General features: G+C 43.2%; 1 pseudogene across 1 annotated transcript in view; it reads left to right on the top strand.

Moving 5' to 3' along the window:
• Positions 1–4,381: 4,381 nt before the first annotated feature.
• LOC147424280 (ABC transporter B family member 2-like) overlaps positions 4,382–17,166 on the top strand; it is an 86,308-nt pseudogene continuing 73,523 nt past the window's right edge. Inside the window, exons 1-2 of the transcript XR_015186541.1 lie at positions 4,382–4,878; positions 5,536–5,590. The product of XR_015186541.1 is annotated as an ABC transporter B family member 2-like (transcript). The remainder of the gene's footprint in view (positions 4,879–5,535; positions 5,591–17,166) is intronic.

Below are 17,166 nucleotides of genomic sequence, written 5' to 3'. Positions count from 1 at the left end.
TACACACACACACACATATGTCTTTATGTACCTATGTTTATTAAACCTACCTTTTTTAATGAAGGCATTAAAAAAGAAGTCCTTAAATAACAAGACATTAAGTAGTGTTTATAGCATAATCCGTCGTTGAAGACAATGGTAGGAGTCAAATCGACCAATAAGCTCTTCTGGAACCAATAGTTTTTAATTGTGTATGTATACGGACAATACAATTTTATATTAAAACAATACAACTGCAACACTGATTAAAACCTACTTTCGATAAATCTTTTCTCCCCCCTTACCTTCAACCAACAGGCCATCGTGAGTCCTCACTTTGTTTAACATACCAAAATAATAAATATAACTTTGGGTAATCTATATATCTATACTATATATAATGCAGCTCAAAAGTTTTGATGAAGAAGAGACCCTCCACTAGTCACTCACAAAGAAAACCTTACAAAATGTCTCATTTCTCTAAAGTTTGGAATCTTGGATCCTTCACTTCAAAGAAAACCTTACAAAAAGTCTTATTTCTCCAAAGCTTTGAATCTTGGAACATGTAAACCTTTTCTGCTATCAAGTTTTAACCTTTCAAAATATTAAAAAAAAAAGATTTGACTCTAGTTTTTCAACTTTACTTTTCCTTAATTGAATTGAAAGGTGGCTCAACTTTACTTTTGAAAAGCCAATGGCCATAAAATTTCAAAATTTTAAAAATTGTTAATATATACAGTAGCAAAATTTTGTCAGTTTACTTCAAGGCAAACTCGGAATCTAGCTAGGATTTTTTGATTGATATACTAAACCCCAATTTTAATCGAACATTCGTCTTGAGTATCCCTTAAATGGAAGGACATGTCTGGGGTGTGTGTGTATGTGTGTGTGTGTGTGTGTGTGTGAGAGAGAGAGAGAGAGAGAGAGAGAGAGAGAGGTTTCAAAGATAGTGCCAAAAAAAATCTTGATCCAAATTATTTTAAAGTAAAATTATACATATATATTGTACTTAAAAATTTCAAGGAAGGAGAGACCCTCCATGTGTCATCCACTGTAGCTTGCTTGGAATCTTGGAACCTGTGAACTTTTTCAACCTTCAATTTTTAACCTTTCAAAGTATTCTTTTAAAAAAGGTTTGACTTTACTTTTCTTTAATTGAATTGAAGGGTGGCTCAACTTTGGTTTTGGAAAGACCATAAAGTTTAAGAAATATACACGAGAAAAATGTTGTCGGTTTACTTCAAGGCGAAATTTGAATCTAACTAGGATTTTTCAATTAATACACTAGACCCCAATTTTAATCGAACATTGGTCTCTAGTAGCCCTAAAATGGAAGGGTAGGTGTGTGTGTGTGTGTGTGTGTGTGTGTGTGTGTGTGAGAGAGAGAGAGAGAGAGAGATTTCAAAGACGATGCCAAAAAAAAAAATCTTGATCCAAATAATTTTAAATTAAATCTATACATATATAATGGAGCTTGAATTTTCTAAGCAAGGAAAGGCCTTCCACGTGTTATCCGTTGCAGCTCACACAAACGTCCATGTTTGGAAGTCCATAAAATAATTGCAGCTCGATGCTTGAAGGTCTTAGTCCAATCTCGACCTGCAACAACTACTCGTGCATGCATTTGCGTCCATGTTGTGTGTATGTGGTGTGTTCACGTGTGTGTGTGTGTGTGTGTGTGTGAGAGAGAGAGAGAGAGAGAGAGAGAGAGAGAGAAGCGACACAATTGGCCACTAGCTATGTGTGTGCATGAGACTCGAATCTCAACCTACAGTGCAACAGGGCTTTGGTGGTTTGTGTGTGAGAGAGTCCAATCTAGGTGAGCAAGCTCGTGCACACACTCAAGGCTGTGTGTGTGTGTGTATGTGTATGTGTGTGTGTGTGTGTGTGTGTGTGTGAGAGAGAGAGAGAGAGAGAGAGAGAGAGAGAGAGAGAGAGAGTAGCTACAGTGTTCGATGTCCATCTTTTTCTCCCTGAGGGGGGAGGTGTGGTGTGTGATCGGGCAAGCCTCGGTGTCAACCCACTTGTGTATTCCAAGAAGGTTGTTGTAGTGCTTGTGATATCAATATAAGGAGCTGCTCTCGTATGCAAGAGGCATGCTCATTTGGGTCCTATCTTGCCTCACTCTCATGCGCACCACAATATAATGTATGTATAATGAATGTATTATGTATAATGAATGTTTTATTTTGTTTTCAAATGGTAATGTTCAGTGTGCACTTTTTACTTTATTATTTAAGTGGGGCCTTTCTTAATCATTTTTTATTATATATGTATAATGGATATTTTTTAAAATTAAAACTAAAAAAAAATCCATGTGATTGTAGGCCCTTATTTAAACTTATTCTCTGTCAAGATCGAGGGTCGGGGGGCAAGCCATCCTGGCCGTCCATCCCTCCCCCATTACTGGACGAAATGCGCTTCTAGCATTGTTAGATGTACGCCACCTCAGCATTGAGAATCTTATAGGCAGTTGTCGGTTTGCAGGCCAATCAACGTTGTGCAGCTCAACAACCAGAACAATCTTTGCCAATCGTCAGCATTAGAACTTCTACGCTGGTGCCCTCCAACACTAGCTTGCCAAGTCAAAGGAGAGAATGCCATATTGCCATACACCTCAGCACACGGAATAAGCTATCCCCGCCTACTGTCACCTGTGCCGCCGCCGCCTATTGTCCTCCTGCCTTATGTAGTACATGCCCCCCTCCCCTTGAGCCTTGATGGCCAGGAATGGCTGAGGGACCATTCACCACAATTCTCCTCCCCCATGGTTGTCAGCATCTGTCGATCGCCAAGGGGTCGAAGAATTATGGAGAATGGTCCATGGTTCCTATACCATAAATCTCACCCCTTTAGTTAGAGGCCTTTGTGCCTCTTCACCTTGTTACAATGCCATTCCAAATACTATTTTCAATATTCATAGCCATTCCAACAACTTTGGACATCCAATCAAAACAAAGTAAGAGTGATAGAAAAAGCAAACTTGTTTGTGGTTGCAAATAAATTCTAACCTTTTTTTTTTTTTTTTTTGGCAAAACTCACAATTGTGAGTGAATTATATTTATCAACCCAAATAATTACAAGGTCTTGTCATGCTCGTGTTGAGCCATGACGTCATCCAGGGACCATAATTACATCGGCTATTAGGGCAGCCATCCCACCCAACTCGCCCCCTTATCCTTGATACATAGGGTCCCTTATCATGTTCTTCTGAGATCTTTTAATTATCTATAGCCAAGATCCTCCCCCGTCCTAGGCATGCCCTCCGCTGTCAACAAGGCACAAGTAGTCCTAGACCAATCCTCCGAGTGTTGCTTGTGTCCGAGCGTCCATATTAGCACTTTGCTTTCTTGTATAATTCTGCGAAGCTTGCCACCTCAAGACCTCCTTCAAACACACGGCGGTTCCTTGTTTGCCATACATTATGTAAGAAGACGTACTTGACGATTTGAGTGTTGGTGAGGATGGCAGGACCACTTGAATTCTTCCCTCCAAGGAAAAGATCAGTCTTGTAAAAACCAATTTTCCATGTTCTTTGGATCCACTTACATATTTTCCCTGCGAGGCCTTTGATAGTTGGGCAATCCATGAAGAGGTGAGCCAGATCTTCACTAGCCAACCTGCACCCCAAGCATCGATCTGACCCTTAGTTTAACCTATAACACTTAATTTTTCGAGCAATCAAATGAGAACATTGCACATAAATTCACCACCAAACTTGGTAAGGACTTAGGATGTTAGATTCTAAACTTCACAATTTTTAAGAATATTAATGAATATATATTGATCTAATGAAAACTTCTTGAATTTGTTGTGGACGGGCAATTCAACATCCCTAGACAAGTTATTTTACAATGTCTCGATGAACATGCAATTTTTGGTTTTGCCATTACATTCACATCCACATAGTTTCCTTGCGTGTCGTGTTGTGAGACATTTCAATGCCTCTTGATTGGTGTATGGCCATCAAATCGTGACGTTGAATTGAGTCTTCTGAGAGAGAGAGAGAGAGAGAGAGAGAGAGAGAGAGAGAGAGAGGTTGTAACGTGACCTCAACAACCCACTTGACCTGTCTTGAAATTATTTAAGAGCGAGCGTGACTCAGCCATGAAAAAATAGAGAGAGAGAGAGAGAGAGAGAGAGAGAGAGAGAGAGCGAGTGAGCCGAGGTTACGTTGGCAATCAATTTCAACTCACGTACTGTCGGAAATCTATTTGGGCTGACGACTCCACAAAAGCAACAGTGTGTTTGCGTCTTAGGGTGCGCACATGCACCAGTTGCAGCACCCCGGCCGGCGGAGATTCGATGGTGTCCCACCACTTTTTTGGAGTGTAGCATATCGCTTCTTCAACGCTCTCCTGCCGCTTGCACCGGAAAGTGACTCCCCTTTCCTAGCCGTTTGCAACGATCGCGAAGCAGCAGCAGCCTAAATATAGCGGGCAACTTCATTGTTCACGTCTGCAGCTGCGTCAATCAATTGCATCATTTGCTGCAGCAGCCGACTGCTTGACGATAGGTCATTGTTGACGAGAGGTCACCGGAACCATGTCGGTCGGCTTGCATGTGCGCTGACGAATAACCGGTGGCAGGCGAGTAGAGCAACTGTCACCAGAGCATGTGCGCAAAGCGGCCTAGACCGGTCGGTGGAGCATCGGACTGCTGAGAACGGCCCAGACCCTGCATGTGCGCAGCCTATCTGTTCGGCGTGTTCGCGCGAGGCAGTTAATCATTCGCGCGAGAGAGCGATACTGGGTGGACATGATAGCTATGCTGGTAGGTGGCGTGGCTGGACTGGCGCATGGTGCGGCCTTGCCCATCTATGTGCCCTTTCTTGGCAAGCTCATTGACGCCATCGGCAACTTTGCTGACACTGCTCAACTGTCCAAGCAAGTCTCCAAGGTAAGTAGCTCATTCTGTTGTTTGGAGCTGCTGCAGTTTTGCATCGTTTGCAATTGCCATGATGGTAGTGTCTCCAGCCGGGCATTCAAACAAGATGAGAGTTCACCTTGGGCTTCCCAGAAAATCGATTTATTGTTATTCATTCTGTAAAAATCTGCATCATTTTCTACATAATCTTTTCTTTCCATTGTTTGTTCCTATTTCATTGCGTTACGCGTGATTTTATCCCTCTTTTTTCTTGTTTCCTGCAGACTTGTAAGTATTTTTTCATCTTATTCATGCATTATTTTTTTACTTTCTAATATGTACCTCAAAAACTGCCTTCTCTTCTTACTCTTTTTGCAGCAGTATAATTGGCTTTCCTTAGATGGATGCTAATCTTTTTTTTTCTTGTTAGAGCTTACTGAAGCTTGCCCTGACTGAATGAAGCATGGTGTTTGTGAAGCGAATGCGATCATGAATATCTAGCTCACTGGAAATTCATCAAACACCATGAATTTCTGCATTGCATGCTAGGAAAAAAGAGAAGCAAAGTACGTTTTGTTTGTCAGAAGTTTAATGTAAGACAAGTCATGCATATTTGATAAAATTATCACCTTCTGGATTGAATAATATTCTGGCGTGATTCTAATCATTACCGTGCGTGATTCTCTGCAGTACACGCTCTACTTTGTCTTTTTAAGCTTGGTGCGGCTTGGGACAGGATGGCTAGGTAAGCCCTTTTAAGACATTACAATTGAAAGTGATTTTTTAGATGATTGAAGGTAAAACATTTTTGGCAGTAGATATTAGAGAGAGAGAAATGAAATGAAATGTTATATTAACATCTTTGAAAGGCCAAAATGATCGATGAGACCAAAGGTTACAACAGTACCGGATGTGATACAATCATATGAGGTAAAGCATAATATGAAAACACCCTAGATCCTAAAACAATCCCAGTAGGAAAGGTAATGAAACTGGCAGACAAGTAGGATACAATCTCATGTTACAAATTATAGAATGGGTGTGTGGCAATAAGAAGGACACACTAAGGGGGGCGCGGGGGGGGGGGGGGGGATGATGAGTCACTCCATGAACTCTTACATAGGTATTGCAACCTGGAATAAATCTCCTCCATGGTGAAAACCCGGGGAGGTCTCATCCGGCCTCAAGCGGTGATACCCTCTATTCTCATGTGTGCACGCCTGCATAGATCTCCGATCAAACTTGCCCTTGACACACCATAGGCTTATTAATGCCAATTAACACTTTGCACAAAGACTAAATACTAATCTCCGGTTAGAGAGAGGGACATTTATGTGTAGAGATATAGCATAATAGATGCATAGGGATATGTTTATAACTTGAAAGACTAAGAGAGACAAATTAGAGAAATAGAGAGAGAAGATTGAGAGTGACACAGTGTCGACCCGGAACAATCAGGCCCCTTCATAGGAATATGTTTATAAATTACAAGTGTATGGGCTGAAAATTCAGCATGGAATTACCATCAAACAAGTAAGAAAGTAATATTGTTGGTTTCTCCTCATTTGCATGTGTTGCCCTTACACGCACACGCAAGTGTTGGAGAAAATCACCCGTCTGTGCCCCATGTCACGATTGTGACTATGTTAACAGCATTACATCTACTCCTAGTTGCAGATACGCGAAGTGCCATGCCAAGGAGGACCCCTGCGCTTGGATGGTCACACCCCTTCGTCCAACAGACGTGTCTCTTCGCCAAAAGCCACACTCCTTCGACGACTGGTCACACCCCTTCGCTCTACGGGTGCGACTCTTCGCCCAATGGTTGCAGCTCTTCGCCGAAAGGATGTGTCTTTATGTCTAAAGTCATGTCTCTTCACCAAGAGACGTGTCTTTTCATTTGTGTCTATTCGTCTCCTATATAAGGAGCCCTTGTATCACACATTTCAATCAATCAAACACAGAGTCTTCTAAGTCTTGTTCTAAGTTCAGTTTCAATTTCTTAAGTCTTAATCATGAGTTTAAGTACTTAATTAAGGATTAGCACCTAGAATCCTTACAGTGGTATCAGAGCAAATTTTTTCCCGGGACCCGAAGGTTGTGAGCCTCTCACCCTTACCGCTACACTCTACCCCCTTTCCCGGAGTTACATGGAAGCAGAAGAAAGGTGGTACGCATGTGTATACGAGCATATGAGGTAACCTAAACCTTATTTCTCAATTTTGTAAACAAAAAACTGAACACAGATGTGTGTGCGCGCGTGCACGTACCCGTGAATGGTGATGCTGGTGGCCCTGCTGTTGCCTTTTCGAGGGATGTACCCTTTGGCTGCCCCTTCGTGTTCGCACCCTTTCCCGCCGGCGTGTCTCTACGTGCTCGCACCGCTTGGCGTATGATCTGCTGGCTGCCCTTGCCTTTTGCTGGCTGCCCCTTCTGATTTTTTTTTGCTGGCACCCCTTCGTGGCCACACAAACACTCGCACCCCTTGCTAGTGGAGAGACTCACCCCTTGGGGTATCAAATCACACACGCCCCAAGCAAGCAACGTTTTTTTTCTCAAGCGGCAACTCACAGAAATTCTTACGCTGGCTGTTTTGGTTACGTAAAAAACAAGACCAGCAGCGTTTTATTTTTTTTAACGGAAGCTATATCCAAAGTAAGTGGCCACTTAAAAAACCTCCAAGTGCGTGCCAAACTTGGCCGGCCAACCCCAGATTATTACTAACCAATATGAATGCACCCCTGGACGTAAAAACAATCCCCAGCGTGACGTTTCAACGCAGCAAACTACCTTTCGCCACTCTCCCACCCAACACAAGTGCTGGCAGTTTTGGCCTCTGGCAATTGCATTCTCGCGGCAAGTCCACACACTTGCTATGGCCGACGAGCACCAGTGGGCAGATTTCCGTTGCATCTTGTACATAGACGAGCTTCCCGACCCCGAGTTGCCGGCGTACTCTCTCTCGGCACCCGAACTCATAATCATTCCCGATACCCCGGAGCCGAAAGCGGAACCACCACCCGAACCAGAAGTCGTCATAATTCCCAATTCCCTAATTCCAAAGCCGAAACTGTTCCAGACGCAGTTTCTGCTCCCGAAGTATCAGTTTCCACTGAACAATCGACATGGCCGAATCACACAATGACGACGACAATATTTTACCCGAGGATCCAATAGCAGTTATCAAAAAGCAAATGATAGCAATTTCATTAAGCTTCGCATCGATTCACACTCGCTTGGATCAGATGCAAATGCAAACCCCTTCTCGGAGTCGACCAACAACTTCTCGCACAATACATGCATCTTCTTCCGACGCTTAAGTGGTTGACCAGAAAGAACCACTCAAACATAAGCCTTCGGAACCGAAATTTTCTCACCCAAAGCATGGTTTCTCAGAGACAATCAGACACAAAGTACCTTCATGCGAGCAGCAAAATTCTCAGCATGAATATTCTTGGAAAAGTTACAATTCTAAGCAGCAAACTTCTTATTGGAATCATTAGCAACAAAAGCAGCAATATGAAACTTCCAACAGATCATCAGCAATATCAAGATGGGCTTACTTAGTGGCACAGATATCCGGCCCTAGTCAAGTACATGGTCGTGAACGTCGCGACGCTGGACAAGTTCCCCATCGCGAGCCATGCCCTACATTTAAGTCTTTCTTATCTGATGGTGGTAAAGTTGAAGATTTACTGATCCTTTCCTTGTGCAAGAGGATCCTTCAGAGGTCTAAGAGGCAACAACTCCCTCGACCTCCCCCTTCTCAATTGGAAGCCTTAATACCTGTTGAGAAAGCTGAAGATTCAGAAGATTTCGATTCTTGTGTGACAACGGACAAGCACATAAACCCTTCTTTGGCCGTGATCCAGGCAGGAAAATTCGCCTCGTCACCGCCCTTGCAGAATACAGTCTTTGTCTCTAAAAGGATACCAGATGCTATGGTGAATGATAATTCTTTAAACTTGAAGACTCCAGTCCTTGCCTTCAGCGGTGCAAAGGATAAATCAGATGCAGACTCTTGCAGCATGACTTCAGTCGCTGCAATTGAATCTTTGGACACAACTTGTTCTATTGATAAACCTTTACAGATGGAAATACCTCCAAAAACTACTCTGTCTCAGTCTACGACATCCCTTCAAAAGGAGTTTACTGTTCCAGACAAACCCTTTACAGATTTCCAACTAGTGGTCATCACTCAAAAGAAAACTCGAGTCAGTTTACCAATAATTTCACTCGAAGCAAATACAGATTCAATCTTTTATTGGACAAAGCTCGAAGTTACCAATGACTTTGACAAAGGCAATAATCAAGTTGCAGATGTGATACTCATACTTTTGACAAAGATGAGACAAGTTGCAGATATGATCAGTTTTCAGTTTGGCAAAATAGTCATGGTCAATAATAGTGCCATGACGTGGGGCTTAACAGAAAGAGCTTTGGATGCAGAAGCACAACAACAATACATTTCCTTCTCCCGGAGTTTTTTTCAACTACCCTGGGTTTTATTTAAAGAGGGAGGGAATGTCACGATTGTGACTATGTTAACAGCATTACATCTACTCCTAGTTGTAGATACGCGAAGTGCCATGCCAAGGAGAACCCCTGCGCTTGGATGGTCACACCCCTTCGCCCAAAAGACGTGTCTCTTCGCCAAAAGCCACACTCCTTCGACGACTGGTCACACCCCTTCGCTCTACGGGTGCGACTCTTCGTCCAATGGTTGCAGCTCTTCGCCGAAAGGATGTGTCTTTATGTCTAAAGTCATGTCTCTTCACCAAGAGACGTGTCTTTTCATTTGTGTCTATTTGTCTCCTATATAAGGAGCCCTTGTATCACACATTTCAATCAATCAAACACAGAGTCTTCTAAGTCTTGTTCTAAGTTCAGTTTCAATTTCTTAAGTCTTAATCATGAGTTTAAGTACTTAATTAAGGATTAGCACCTAGAATCCTTACACCCCACCCCAAAGGTCTACAATAGGTCACACAACCAGTTGTCTTTTCTCGCACGTCGAATGCGCGAGAGTGATGTCCTTTAATGAAACAAAATTCAACAATGGCTGCCTCATGCATTCTCCTTCATGTGATCACTTCGGCAACACCTCCTCCAATGTCTTCCTCACATAAGCTTGAATGATAGAGAGAGGTAGCATGTGGAGGCTTCTTGGGCTGAATTAGAGAGTAATTTAAACAATGATGTGATGCTCCAAAAATGAGGGAGAAAGGGCTTCTTTTATAGATGAACTTGCCTCTTGAATAAGGAGGTTATGTGCTCGAGATTATGTGGTAGCATTATCACAAGTGTCTCGCCACTAATCTAAAAAGATAAATTATGTTTGACAAATGTCCTTACATGTTTCAAGTGTCTTCCTTTTTGTAAAAAGAAAAAAAGTGAATTGTCTTTTGTCTTTGACAAGTGTCTTTACACATGCAATAAGTGCCTTGACAGTTGGTCATACTCCTTTTAGATTCTTCTAGCCCTTGACTAGAAGCTTCTAGAACATTCTAGAATCGATGGAAAACTGACAACAAAAATATCAATACGAGAAATAAGTAAAAGCTCTTTTCGAGTAGAATACGGTATACCTAATGCTCAAGCATTTTCAAAACAACACTCAATGCAAGCCATCATGCACGTTTTACTGTGTGTGTGCCGAAGGTATCAAAGTCGACGATGTGGAAGCATAGAGCAATGGGGAGAATACACGAGAGAGAGAAAGAGAGAGATAGAAAGACTGTTGAACCAATCAACTGGGCAATGAATTAGTGATTTACAATGGGGGCTTGGGTGTTGCTTATATACTAGCTTGGGGGCCCTTAAGTACCCCCCTCAGGAAATTGCCTACCCAAGACTTTGACAAAAATACCTAAAGCCAAAATAAATATTGGTATCACATTAGGCCATTCACTTGAGATGTGATAATTTTAACACCTTCTGTGCAACTCATAATGGACATATGCAGGAAGACCAAGTTGATGGAAGCTATCATGGACACTGAAACCGGCCTGTTCAATCCAAAAAGGGCGGTAGACTTTACTTCAAACCTTGATTTAGCTTTCACCCATTATTAGTCGTCTATTATACCTGCGCTATAGTGACACAAGAGAGGGGAATGGGATACAGATGCTAGAATGCACCTGTATGAGAAGACCGACACCAGATTGGCCCCTAACTTAGGCGCCCCTTTCGGTATTTCTTTATTATTTAAAAGAGGGAATAAATGTTGTGGATCCCTACAAGCTGCCCCGCACAAACTTGGTTGAATTTCCACTGTTCCAGCCCGATTTCGGCAACATAACTGTACTAGAACCCTTCACAGTCAGTATTCCCACGCATTGACTGACTTTCCCGATGCATACGGGCACTTTACAAAATCTGGCGAGAATCTGCAGCACGCTGAATTCTCTGTTTTCAGCCCTAAAAATGCGCCAGATCACCTGTACAGCGGTCCCCTTGCGTCCCCAAACCTCCTGGGGGTATTAGGGTCCGTTTAGGGCCAAAACCCTAAACCTGCAAAAATACACAGCACGCTGTAATTCACTGTTTCGGGCTCCGTTTCGCGTGCCGGTCGCATCCGTAGCAAGTCCTCGAGCTCCCGCACCTGTAGGGCTACTTGCCCTTTGAATCGGACGAGATTTTTGGCGTGAAACCTCTCCGAATTCACCTGTACCTGCGGGGGGGTTAGCCGCTAGCTAATCCAGTACCTGTGCAAGAGGCTCTTGCCTCGGCAATCGCGCATGAACCCACACAACTGTACATTGGTCAAATGAAAAGCCCACTAGAGGGGCATAACATACTGCCAAAGGGGAGAGAGAGGGCAGTGCGTAGCGTGCAGGGCATCACTCCTGGCACCGCACTGTGCATAAGAGGGAAAGCAAGCACTCCATAGCTCTTAACCTGTGACAGAGACTTGCAAAATGAGCCTCCCAGCTATAAATCACGTTTTTGCCTTCTCTATAAGTAGTAAACTGGCCTCAGAGTGCCAAGTGTCACTCATTTGTGCATTTTCCCGCTTTAGACCCTCGGGTCTAAAAATATCTCACCTGCAGCCTCTGTTGACTTGGCCACAGAGTAACAAAATGATCCCCATGTCAAACTGCACGTAATGATGCGAAGACATTTTCAGGTCCCAAAATAGCAATTCCCTAAATTTTAGGAGATGCTGCCATTGTATCTTTCTAGGTCATCCGACCCTCTTTGTACACTGCGGCCACATCCAGAACTGAAATGTAGCCTCTATAGCAAAGGATTCCACTTTGGCTAGTCAATGACCCCACTTGGCTAACCATAGTCCTTGTCCAACCTTAGTGCTCTCTTGCCCTCAGGCCTGGACTCCCTCTGGACAGTTCCACACTAGCTATGCAATATAGGGCAGTTAGATTTCCCGAGGGGTGTTTCCAAAAAGTGAAAGTAAATAGATAATAAGAAAGAAATCAACAAAAAGGATAGATAGTAGTCACACGCTGGTGACATACCCCCCTCTTGAAATCTCAAACGTCCTCGTTTGCATCTATGTCGTACATGCTCACTGTCAACACTGATGTATTCAACACCTGTCGACACATATACGACACATACATGCTCATTGTCAACCCTGGTGTATTCAACACCTCGTCGACTCATGTATTGCCTGCGTGTGAACCCTGTCCCAATGACATAGTGGTAGCTTCGCACTGTGCCATTGCTTTGAGTCACTAACTTTCCAATGACAAAATGGTAGCTGCGCATTTTGCCACTGTCTTATAGTACACGTTGGATCCCGTAACACTTTCGAGCATACCCAAACCGACAGTTTAAGAATGCAGTTACACATGTACTCTTGAATAGAAGCAATCACTGTATCCTTGACAAACTGACAAGAAATACTCACTTCTATAGCACTTACCAAACTTTTGGACATTCCATAAGAGCAATTGCGAAACTGACAATCTGTACAGCTCTAACATTCATGTAACAGGTATTTGATTTGAGCTCACTTTAAATACCTTGTACATCATTTGTTTCAGAAGCCATTGTCACACTGACAATCCATGTAGCTTTGAAACTCAAGGGGTCAAGGTAGGTTGCAAATCGAAGGCTTCCAGGTAAAGTGATAACACAGTTGGTGACTCTGCAAGTTCACCTTCTTCCATCCACTTAGCATCCATTGGTGGATAGTTTCTGAACTTTACCAAGTAACGCCTAGCAACCTTGCCTTTCACTTTCCTTTCTTTGTGTGCCAAAATCTGTTCAGGGACCAAGATCTCGTCAAGTTCCTCGACTTCCGGCTGATCGTCAGCTGGCATATCTTCTGGCACATCACCCACATAGGGTCTGAGAAGACTCACATGAAACGCATTGTGAATCTTCCAACTGTCAGGCAATTTCAGCCTATATGCAACATCACTGATTATGTCGCACACTTGAAAAGGCCCATAGTAACGCATGCTGAGCTTTGGAAACAGTCTTTCCTTGCCCTTCATCTTCTTTAACCTTGCCTTTTCAAAGCGTAAAAGCACCCAATCACCAAGTGAATATACCACTTCACGACGGTGACGATCAGCTGCTTTCTTTTGCTTTGCCTGAGTCCTTTCTAAGGCCACTTTGACCTTCTTGTACATTTCATCCATGTCCTGAACATACTTATCTGCTTCAAATATCTTGTCCTTTGTATGCAGTATGGGAGGAACTTTCTTGCCACCTTCAACTATCTCAAAAGGTGCCTTGCCAGTTGATGAATGCACTGCATTATTGTATGCATACGCCACCAATGGCAAATACTGCTCCCACTTTCCTTTATGCTCTGACACATAACCTTTAGCAGATCTAGGACAGTAGAATTTGCCTCTTCTGATTGCCCATCTGTTTGAGGATGAAATGACGAAGAGAATTTGAGCGTGGTGCCCATATTCTCAAACAAGCCTCTCCAGAACAAACTTGCCATGCGTGAATCACGGTCGCTAACAATCGACTGTGGTATGCCATGATACTTGAAAATATTGCTCATAAACAAGCGTGCCATCTGATCTGGCTTTATCTTCTTCCTGACAGGAATAAAATGAGCCTGTTTACTGAATCTGCAAATAATGGTCCAAATACCATTGTTTCCTGTCTGCGTTCTCGGAAGATCAAAGATAAAATCCATAGCAATACTTTCCCATGGTTTATCTGGAATAGGTAGTGGTTGCAATAACCCTGGTGCCTTTTGCCTGTCAAACTTGACCTTTTGGCATATTAGGCATTCTCGCACAAAGGCATCCACATCCCTTCTCAATGTAGGCCAGTAGAAGAATGTCTCAACCGCTTTAACTGTAGCATCGATACAACGATGCCCTGCATACGGTGGGACATGACTCTCTTCCATAACTTTGCGTCGCAATGGCTTTGTGACACACAATCTGCCATGCATCATCATGAACCCGTCTTTAAGAAGATAGTGTTCATGACGTTGTCCATCCATTAGTTGCTCGAAGACCCTTGCAAAATCTTCATCATTTGCATACTGTTCTCTCATATCTTCAAGTTCATGATGATAAGGAATCGACAGAGCTGAAATTTGTGGCTTCCTTGACAAGGCATCAGCCACAACGTTCTTCTTGCCTTCCACATGCACAATCTGAAAATGGAACATGGACAAAATATTTGCCCATCGCATATGCTTCTCAGATAACTTTGTCTGTGTCAAGAAGTATCGCAAGGTCTGATGGTCCGTTTGGACAACGAAATCTGCACCTAGCAGGTAGTGTTTCCAACTTAAGAGCGCATGAATCACAGCGAGTAACTCTTTCTCATAGACCTATATGGTCATCTCTGGCCCTTGCATAATTCTGCTCTCATAGGCTACTACCCTGCCATCTTGCATTAGCACTGCACCAATGCTACTACCGCAGGCATCACACTGGACCACAAATGACTTCCTAAGATCTGGCAACACAATGACTGGATCTGAAGTCATCTTTTCCTTTAAGAGATTAAAAGCTGAAATCTCTTTCTGTGTCCATCTAAAGGTGACTGCCTTCTTTTGAAGAGCATGTAAAGGTGAAGCAAATTTCGGATAAACCTTCTGTAATAGGAGCATAGTCCCAAAAAGCTTCGGACATCATGCACCGTCTTCAAATTTGGCCATGACTTGATCGCTTCAACTTTTGCAGGATCCATTCTGACACCATCCTTTGAGACAATGTGTCCCAGAAAGTGAATCTCTTCCAGAAAAAAACTCACTTTTCTTTGCATTGATGAGCAACCTATGACTGCGTAGCTCTTTGAACACAATGGCCAAGTGATGCCTATGCTCCTCTTCATTCTTTGAGTAGACTATCATGTCATCAAAGAATGTACCAACAAACTGCTGGTGTGGACGGAAAATTCTGTCCATCATCCTATTGAACGTAGCAGGAGCATTTGTAAGACCAAAGGGCATCACTAAAAATTCGTAAAGGCCAAACGTTGTTCTAAAAGCAGTCTTGTGCACATCCTCTGATCTAATGCGGATCTGATGGTACCCATTCTTTAGATCTATCTTGCTAAACATAGCTGCTCCTTCTAATTTGTCCAGAATATCATCAATTCTAGGTATCGGGAACCTATTCTTGATGGTATTCTTGTTGAGTGCACGGTAGTCGATGCACATACGCCATGAGCCATCCTTTTTCTGCACCAACAACACTGGAGAACAGAATGGAGATGAACTGGGCTGAATCAGCCCCTTTTCTAACAGCTCCTGTACTTGGCCCATTATCTCTTTCTGCTGAGCCGCACTAACCCTGTACGGAGGCTTGTTTGGTGGGCTACTGCCTGGCACCAAATCTATCGCATGGTCCTCGGGTCTCTCTGGCGGTAATTGAGATGGTAATGAATCGGAAAAGCAGTCACTATACTGTTGTAAAAACATTGACCTTTCTTTATCTAGCACAGATAAATTTGATTCATCACAATCTGACACTTCACGTGCAAAAACCAAGTACGCAGAAAGATGCTTTTTCATTACAGAAGTAATAGCAGAAGCTGATACAGTAGGAATAGACTCCCCTTTAAGCTTTACATCCAGAATATGAGTCTTTCCCCTGCTCTGTACAGTGATCTTTTTGTTGTAGGCATCCAGGATTCCCTGTACACGAAACAACCAAGGAATACCTAACAGCACATCACATCCGTCCAGTGGCATGATGTAAAATTCTTCAGCATCTACATAGGACTGGATATGTAGACGCAACTTTCCAATGATGGGTGTCACAGCCTCTGTATGGCCAGGACATGCCAAACCTGCCTCTGCTGCATATCCCATCTCTTCAGGTTTGATTCCCAACTTTGAAGCCAATTCTGGGGAAATAAAGTTGGCTTTGGCACCTGGATCAAAGAAGATAAGCACTGTTTGATCCCTGACCTTTCCCCATGCTCTGCAAAGCTCACTTGCATCTGAATTTGGCTTGTCGCCCACCATATCTGGCACTAGACCAGCCATGGGCTTCTTTCCTTTCTTGTCTTCCTTGTCATCAGAATCAGCTGGCCTTTCTTTGTAGGACAATTGTAAGCAATGTGGCCAGGCTGCTCACATATAAAGCATTTGTTCTCTGTCCTGAGGACCTTCTTTTACTCTTCTGACTTGCGAGGAAAACGTCTTTTTCATTTCTTTGCTGGTCCTTTTTCTGATTCAGCCGTAGCTTTGTCTTTCCCTGCGTTGGCTGACTCTTGAGTCCCTTTAGGAGCCTCATTGGGAACGTGCTTCTTGGCTGAATTTTTCTTGCCTGATCCTGCCTTGACGCCAGTGTTAAATTCACAATCTTCTCCCTTGAGCAAACCATTGCCAGTGTTTGCTACCTCGATGAGCTGCGTCAAAGTAGTGACTTTTGTCTTCGTACAGTATTTTCTCAATCCTTTGGGTAGGCCACAACAGTATTTTTCAATCTGTTCTGTCAATGGCACAAACCTATAGGAAGTTACTGGAAGTAGAGCTTTCCAAAACTTCCGATTGTAATCATCCAGATTTCTGCAAGTGGCAGCATTAAGCTGGTGCCATTCTGTCATGACATCTGCTTCAAAGTCATCAGATAACCATGCTGTTGCAAAAATCTGCTTGAAATAAATCCATGTGGACGGAGCTTGCCCTTGAAGCAATAAAGTTGTCCACCATTGTCCTGCATTCCCTGTCAAGAAAGTGGCTGTCTTGCGGACCTTTGAAGCCTCTGTAAAGTTTCCCCCTGCATAGGCCTTGTCAAACTGCTGGAGGAATGAAAGAGCCTTCTTCCTGTCATGAAACCCTGTAAAGGTCGTGAATGACACACCTTTGCCACCTTCTTTGTACGGAGTTGGCCTCCAGCGGCGTTAAATTGTCATATGGAA

The sequence above is a fragment of the Adiantum capillus-veneris genome, chromosome 26 (assembly GCF_014529385.1).
Source record: "Adiantum capillus-veneris isolate H3 chromosome 26, ASM1452938v2, whole genome shotgun sequence".
Classification (NCBI taxonomy): Eukaryota; Viridiplantae; Streptophyta; class Polypodiopsida; order Polypodiales; family Pteridaceae; genus Adiantum; species Adiantum capillus-veneris.
Note: the sequence above shows the minus strand (reverse complement) of the source record. Positions and strands in the feature narration are given on the sequence as shown.